The sequence below is a fragment of the Diadema antillarum genome, unplaced genomic scaffold (genome assembly GCF_040938485.1).
Source record: "Diadema antillarum isolate AM-2024a unplaced genomic scaffold, OU_Dant_1.0 seq00000384_RagTag, whole genome shotgun sequence".
Taxonomy (NCBI): domain Eukaryota; kingdom Metazoa; phylum Echinodermata; class Echinoidea; order Diadematoida; family Diadematidae; genus Diadema; species Diadema antillarum.
In genome coordinates this window covers 486,460-495,502 of record NW_027271382.1, presented here as the reverse complement: position 1 = coordinate 495,502, position 9,043 = coordinate 486,460, and positions in this window count along the sequence as shown.

Sequence of the window (9,043 nt, the reverse complement as noted above, 5' to 3'; positions counted from 1 at the left end):
CCCTAGACAACTTGCGTATATCATGATGAGATACAGTTCTGTCATGTCTGGCGCTTTCCTTTTTCATACGGCTTTTAAGACATTGTTGTACATAATAATTACGGCTACCACAACGGTTTACAACGTACTGACGTACTGCATTTCGACAGCACCCAGTCAGAAGTTCTCGTGGAAGTTGATATCATTTGTTCTTCTGATGCTATTTTGGTTATCATACGGCTTTTAGGATATTTGTCGTATACAGTCATGACAATCAGCTGATATACGGCCATGAAAACGGACTAATGCTTTTAGACGATATCCAGTCAATTCAAAGCACGACAAAAATTCTCCTGGAAGTTAACATTATTTGTTCGTCGATGTCAACGAGCTTTAGGCCTATACTCTGTAAGAAAAATAGGTTCAACCTTGCACATTTATACGTGTGTCACAGTTGTAGCGCCTTTAAAGGTGCAAAGTGGCAGATTTAAACATGCTCATTGGTCTCAGAGGTGCAAAGTTGCACCCGTAGAGGTGCTATAATTGTGTCACAAAAAAGTTCAAAACTGAACCTATTTTTCCTTAGAGTGTATGGTCACGACACTCTTCTGTCCGTAAGTTGAATTATTCAATTTTCATATATGTCATAAATATGATAAAGAAAGTGAAGAGATAAGCATGCATCATCCTCGCCAGGATATTTTTTTTTTTCATATACATACAATGCTGAAGAACTATGGCAACTCCTGAATAAACACTATCAAAATAGTAGGTTCGTCCTATTACTAAAGTTAGTCAAGTATCTACATTCTGAATGTTTCCTTAGTGTAATTAAATTTTCAACATTCGTTTGCATTCAGTCATTATCTCCAACTTAAAGGAAAGGAACATCGATTTCATTTACTTTATGCTAAAGAGATTTTATGACTTTTTGATTACAATCCCCGAAACACTTAGCGTATATATATGTATATATTTTTTTCGATTGGCATGCCTTTACGACCACACAGAATCTAAACACATAAACACTAACAAACACGTAACATTATCACCACAAAATGTTAATGAACACTTGTACGTTTTTTTATGGCAACTTCTTTTCCTGCAAATAAAAAACAAAGGAAATACGACTTCATTGCTGAGTTAAGGTTTATACTTGCAGTTTAAAGTTACATTTTCCGCGATGAATATTACGAAACGTTAATTCAATTTACAACTTGTTTGTGGTTTCAACAAACTTATGTTAAAACAGAAGCAGTCTTGTACATTCCGTATCACATCTTCATCAAAATTATGCCATGGGCAAGTCAGAACTCTTAATCGTGCGGCCTGTATACACCTTTATGTAATACCGGCTTTTGAAAGTATTGTATTGGAGCAATCAGAAGTAGTAGGTGACATTTTCCAATGTAGGACCTACTTAAAAACCCTTGCATAGGACCGTGGGATTTCTAGAGACCAAGTTATTCACGTTTTGATATAATGAATGACATCAAGAAGTCCGTAGTCATCAGTGATAGGTAACGCATGTAGAGTGACACATTGAGCAGGGTCGATGTAGAATCATCGTCCAATTTCTCTTTTGACGGCGATGTCTAAGATTCTTGAACAGTTGATATATTCTCGTGTAATTAAGTTCCTAAACGAATGCAATATTGTTTGTGAGTCTCAATTTGGATTTAGGAAAAAACACTCTACTACTCATGCTGTGCTTGCTTTTATCGATAAAGTAGCCCACGCTATTGACGACTCGTCACATACTGTTGGTATATTCCTGGACCTATCGATCACGGTATTTTGTTATACAGACTCTCGCACTATGGGATACGTGGAAAGGCCTTGGACTGGTTCAGGAGCTACCTAACTAACAGGAAACAGTTTGTAAATATCAACGGTTTCAGTTCCAACTTAAAAGCACTATCTTGTGGGGTCCCTCAAGGATCCCTTTTAGGCCCACTTTTGTTTATTCTTTATATAAATGATTTCAAAAATTCATCTAATGTTTTATCTTTTCTTCTTTTTGCCGATGATTCTAATATCTTTTTTTCCCATCGAAACCCAACAACCCTTTTAGATGTAGTGAACAGAGAATTAAAGTCGGTTCAAATGTGGATCCAAGCAAACAAGTTGTCTCTTAATATAAACAAAACTGTTTATATGTTATTTAGTAATTCTGTGATCCATTTGCCTGGCGATATAAAAATGAATAATGATTGTTTGATTCAAGTTGAATCGTTTAAATTTTTAGGTCTTCATATTGACCATGAATTAACATGGAAATATCATATAGATTATTTATCTAAAATGCTTTCGAGAAATACTGGGATTTTAAATAAGCTAAAACACTTTTTTCCAAAGTATATTTTGAAAAATGTATATTCAACGCTCATTTTACCCTACCTCTGTTACGGAATACTTGCCTGGGGAAACTGTGCCAAATTATACATTGATAAAATTTTCAAACTACAAAAAAGGGCTATTCGTTCAGTAAATCTAGCCGATTATTATTGTCACACGAATGATTTCTTCTTTGAAAACAGACTCCTTAAGGTTGCTGACTTGTTTTTATACAACTTAGGCACATTTATGTTTCAGTTATCAGCCAACGGCTTGCCTGACGTATTTACTCAATATGTTTCAGAAAAACTATGCCGTCCATGCTTACCCCACAAGACAAAGAGAATCATTTCACCTTCCACGTACCCGCACACTCCTTGCTCAAAAAACAATTGTTTTTACCGGACCTAAATTCTGGAATGATCTTCCCGCCGATTTAATCAATTGTTCTAGTATGTTTACATTTAAACAAAAATTGAAATTAATGTTGATAAATGAATATAATCAGTCTGATTAGAATATTTCGATATGTTATATGCGCAGTATCCTCGTTCAATGTATATTTCTGGTTTATGCTCCCGTTATATAATCACTGCATCCGTATTTGTATCAACATTTTGAACTCATTATGAAGTTGATTATAGATAATGTGCACGTATATACTTGTGTACCTATATGCCATATTTTCACTCAGTTCTTATTCTTTGGGTTCTTGTTTTTTGTTTTGTTTTTTCACTTTTTCTTTTTATTCTCTTATTTCTTTTTCCCTTTGTACTTTAATATTTTAGCTTTCATATCGCTTCGTCATTATTACTTTGTGTCCTATCTCCATTGATTGCATAGCAAATTTACACCGGTATTTTTTCATGGAACCTGCGTTTACAAGCTTTGCTTTTGCGGTTCCATCATATTTCACAAGTTATAGAGAATAGTCTTATGTACATTATGAATGCTGACACACTTTCTGTTCATGTCCCGACGTATGACATATTTTGTATCTTGCTTGGTTTGTATTCTTTTTTGGATGTATTTTGATGTCAAGTGAAATATGAAAATAAACGTGCTGGAACTGTTCACTGTGTCTCGAGTGCAAGACCAGTGCAGTTTCAGTTATTCAATTTAATTTAATTCAATTTAGAACTCTTTCACCAATGACGTAACAGTGCTGATTGGAGGATACTAGTACTCAGCTACTGACGCACTAAATGCCCGTGGGTATACTGTAATAGGTGATGTCACCAGTGGTTCAGACAATACATGATTGTCACCACTGTAATCTGGTCACATGAAAAAAAACCCTCAAAAACAAAAACAAAAATAAACATACAGAAAAAACATTAAATTGTGCTACATATTCTGCTAAAATGAGTGTCCTTTACGTCATAATTTAAGACAATTCATCCAATAATGTGTTTGTTTTCTAGCTGTTGCTACTGTCTGACTCATATACGCTCTTTATCAGAGGGAGTATAAAAGACCAGTGTGTCACCATCTGTGCATGCGTTTAAAGTTCAGTAAGATGTCAGAGAATGCAATAACGGTGGCTATCGTGTATTCAGTATTTATGCAGAAATGTCCGTAGAACACGCCAGTGATATTTGATATTTCGTTCTTAAGTTGTAAATGTTTTTAAAAGATTTAGTTACGTCCGTTTTGTCGCATTAGTATAGGCCTATGATATTATATAAAAAGAATTTTATATCATCTAAATCTTTCGAGCATACAGTGATGGAGCACTTGACTTACCTCTTTCAGAAGGGGGAGGGTAATACGGTTCCATGACAATTACTCCCATGATATATCTGCATGCTAAGCCAAACTTAAATTCAACCCATAAACATAACCCTAACCCCAATCCTAATTCTCACATCAAACTAAACCTAAAACCCTATCACAACCCTAACCCTAACCCTAAGTCCTTAGAGAAAATAAGACCGGAGCAATTGTCGCAGGAGCAAATGTCGTGTCACCGGGTAATACACCCTTCGAATGATAAGTGATAAGTGTCTGTCGAGGAGTGCGTGCTTTTCATAAAACAATAATTTTGCGGAATCCTCTTGTGGAATTTGTGGACCATTTTTTTTCTGATACCGTTCTTCTTGTTTGATAGCATACATTGCTGTAGCCTTCTTAACCAGGGAGTAAATCGAAATCTTTGATAATGCATACATTTTGAACGGATTTTCTTCAAACTCCTCGTAAGGGGTTCTACATTATATATTCTCTGCATTCACTGGATCCACGTAAAATGTTTGATGTAAATATACCCTTATGTACATCAGCTGGGCATTTTGCACATTAGTATTATTGAATGAACCAAGAACACTGATTGGCCCAAGAACACCGCTTCCCCACTACTACACGAAGACGACTACAGACGACACTATTGGCCTGCACCACATGAACTCAATATCAACGGCTCTCCCGCGTTAATTTGAGCATAATACATACTTACAGGAGTGCAATAAAATATACAATTAAGCGTCAATAGATCTGTGGAACTCGTTGTGTGTGATGCTATAGGCGTTCTCTGCAGTACAGTCAACGAGGTTTTAGCTATACATATAGTTATAATATATATTTACTATTTACAACTTCTGCTCATTTCTATACTTACCCCTTTACTCTCACGCGCAGGCTGAAGAATACGTGCACGAATTCCCCGTTAATTTGTGATGGATCCGATTGATTTCTGCGAAAGGCATGTGAGCAATTAATCTTGCAGGCAAGGTTGCTCGAATATTCCATACAAGTGATTGGTCCTAAAAGTTCCCCTTACTTATTTAAATCTATGCATCAAATCCGTGCAGAGAATTTAAAGTGGACTTCGGTCCTTTGCAGGCTATGAGACGTTATTTTTGTTGAACTTAATTCTCGGAGAACAAATAAAGATTCCAAGCGAAGGGTGAGATCTTATCAACGGCCTTTCAACAATGACGAATTCTAATCACCACTGTATATGGTAACCCGCAAGCAAGAGAGGGGCACCAAGAAAGAAGTCGAAAATAAACACAATTTTGTTGTTTTGGCTATTTATGGCGGCCATTCAGTACGCGTCAGATGAAAACATGTTACATCTTGTGAGTTCAGCTGTCAATATATACATTTTTTAATTCACATGCACTAATGAGTACACAGGCTACGGAATCAAAATGAAAGTTACTCTATGTTTTAATTTACAATGATTTTTTTTTTTAATTCAAAACGCAAGAAGGGGGTGACGATGCTGCACATGCACACGCACACACGCACACATGCACAAAATCTACGTGAAAATTTAAAATACAATAATAAGCTATATGCAAAAGGTGTAATAAGATTTACTAGTGTTCAGGGTCCGCCTAGTTATCGACCCCCCCCCCCCACCACCACCACTACCACCAAAAAAAAAAAAAAGAAATGCTTCGATATCTTGATATGCACCCCCAAAAACACAAAACAAAACAAAACAAGACAAAACAAAACAAAACAAACAAAAAAACAAAACAAAACAGAAAGAGCTTTTAGACGATGAACACATTGACCCCGCCTTATATGCATGTTAGCCCTATAAAAGTGGGGGGGGGGGGGGAGGGAGCATACTGCGCTCCCGATACCACATTTCATTTGCCACTCCTTCGCCCTTACCCAACTTCAACCAAATTTGTTGACTTTTCCTTAAATGTGTATAGCAAGCATCTTCATATATAGTTCAGCTATATGTCTACTGTTGCTGGTTGCCATGGCAATCACAAACAAACAACCATGTCAGTCAGATTTCGCTTGTTTTTCTGTTCCAATTTCAGTTAACAATAAATTATATATAATAGTTGATGGAATTGAGTTTTTTTTAAACTTTATTACTGAAGGAGTATAAGACCAAATTATGAAGTAATAATTTATGACTGTGAAAGGCTCTGAAATGGTCTTCTTATTATTTGCAATATTTTTCATGTGACATAGGCATAAAAAAATAGATCATAACAGAGACAATTAAAAAAAGTTTTTTTCGAAGAGACCCTTTTACGTTGTGTCGTTTTAAATGAATCTTTCGCACAAGTTTTACTTGATGTAGTATCATCTTTCAATAGTATACATTCATCGAGACCCAAATGGTGGTGACTGTAAAAGAACCAAAAACAAAACAAAAACAAAACAAACAACATAAAGAGCACAAAAATGAATCCTCATATAGATCGCTGTTTTCTAAAACTATAATAATTTTCTAATATTTTATGCTCATTCTAAAACAGCTCATGTGAGAACGTATCGTTGGCTTTTTGCTAAAGAAAATTCGATTATTGTGATCTCTTAACAATGAAAATAAATCATGCTTTGATTCTGAAAAAAAAAAGAATAGAAGGAGAGAGGGCTGACAATATCAAGAGGCTGGGCAGGGTCTTGGGAATATTTGATACGGCATGATTATCTATTCATCAATGATGACAGGGTAAGTATAATCTCATTTATCAAAATGAGCTTTCGCTTTTCAAGTTATGGCTCGTGATTGAACCTCACAATGTAAAGAGCGCCATCACGAGACTTTAAAAATTTTCTGACAGCGGTGTCGCAGATTTGCGACTCGGAAATTCTAATTCACTATGAGGCTCTCTAAGAAATAGTATATTTGTCATCAGCCGTCATTTAAATTAACGTGTCTAACTTGATAATGTGATTATAGTGATAATAACTAAAATAATATTAATGATGATGCCAATGATGACATAATATCATCATTCATGCATGAAATGCAACGCAATGAAATGAAATGAAATGAAATATTAATGATGATATTGCTAATGACACTGACTGATGACGCTGATGATGATGATAATAATAATAATGATGTAAATCATAACGACAACAACAATATGTCAACAACAACAACAACTAAAACAACAACAACAACAACAACAACAACAACAACAACAACAACATCAACAACAATGTCAATATAGCAACCGGGAGAAAACAGTGATAGTGACTGGATTTAGCATAATGTGGGTCATAAAGATGATAAGTGCTCCCTATCATGAAGCTCACGTAGCAGAACCAAGCGCGACTAATACAAAGCGAAGACTAATTGGCTCAAGTTACCAAGGTTAAAATCCAGACTTAGGTCCTATAGGTATCAAATCGATCACAGCGTCATGACCTCCAAATAGTAAGTTTGATGGAAGCAATAATTGACTCTCTAAACATTCATGACATATATAACATTCATGACATATATACAATATAATAATAATAATACATACAATTTCTATAGCGCCGTTCTCCACTTTGATTAAATGCTCAAGGCGCTTTACAATTGTACATCAAAGCAAAACAAGTAAGCAACCCACTAAGTTACTAATTCACTGACTAACTGATTAACTAAAACACCAATTTTTATCAATTTGATAATGTCACGTTTCTGAAAATGAAATACATACTACATTTCGCGTATGTCTGCATGCACCAATATTGTCGTTTATTTTTCACGTTTCCTTGAAAGTAAAAAAAAAGACCTTCAGGTCGCGAATGGAGCTAAATGAACTCTATTCTGTTTATTACTGATTAATTGAATAGTTATCATCATCGCAGAGTTCAAAAGTCTCCCTGATTCAGTGAGGCTTTTTCGATCTCTTATTCTCATGATTTGATATCAGAAATTCTCCCATGGCGATTCTAAGGCACTGTTCCGTAAAGTCTGTCGATAGAGTAATGGGGGTGCATAGACTATAGGGATACACCAATCCTCACAACAGCATGAAATCCTCAGTGTCTCCTTGTTCGCCCGCGAAGTTTTGAAATACCGGGCCCGATTTGCCCAATAACCTTCTGCGGCCCACCGGTTAAAGTATCCATCTCATGCAGTAATAGTGGAAATTGCGATGTTTATAAAGATCAGTATATTTCAATCTTTCTTACCATTATTGTTTACAAACCCGTTATAATCCAAGCCGTGTTCTAGTGACTAATTTAGACCCCTCCCCTGCCTCTATTCGTAAATTGAAAGAAAATGATTTATCCTACACTGAAAACAAATAGGCCAAGGCATATAGTAGGCTATCTATAAGGCCTCGGCCTAGATAAGGTAGGCATATAAAAGACTCAGTTGTAAGAGTTTCTATTTCTCTCAATAGGCCTATCTTATATTATGCGCACATAAGGCCTATTGCTGTAGGACTTTTTTTCCGTATCCCAAAGCAGGGGCGGATCCAGGAATTCCTTAAGGGAGGCGCCTTTGTAAAATGAAAAGGGGGGGGGGGGTGGAGCGCACGCACCCCCATTTTCTTTTTATTTCTTTTGTTTAAAAAAAAAAATAAAGAGGGGCGTGCGCCCGGTGCGCCCCCTCTGGATACGCCACTACAAAGGTAGGGTTTTGGATTTTTATCACATAGGAGTTCGCTATCATGCAACTTACAATGGGTACCAACTATATTGACAACACTCAAGTATTCTGGAAGGCCATTTGGATATGTTCATGTTTTTATTTACTCATTTTTTTTTTACTTTTGATAAGCTTAAAGTCCCAGAATGTATAGTAAGCCCTAGTTTAACAGAAAAAAAAGATAATCTAAACTAATAACGCACTATATCATGATTAAACAATTAAATAGGTCTCTAGAAGTCGATGATATATTCTAAATTTCTAGATTGCACTTTAAGTGCAACTCTTTTTTTTTATCAAAGAACGATAAAAAAAAAACAACAGCAACGTGTCTTTATCTAGATGAAATATTTTTGTGCAAACGTAATCTTC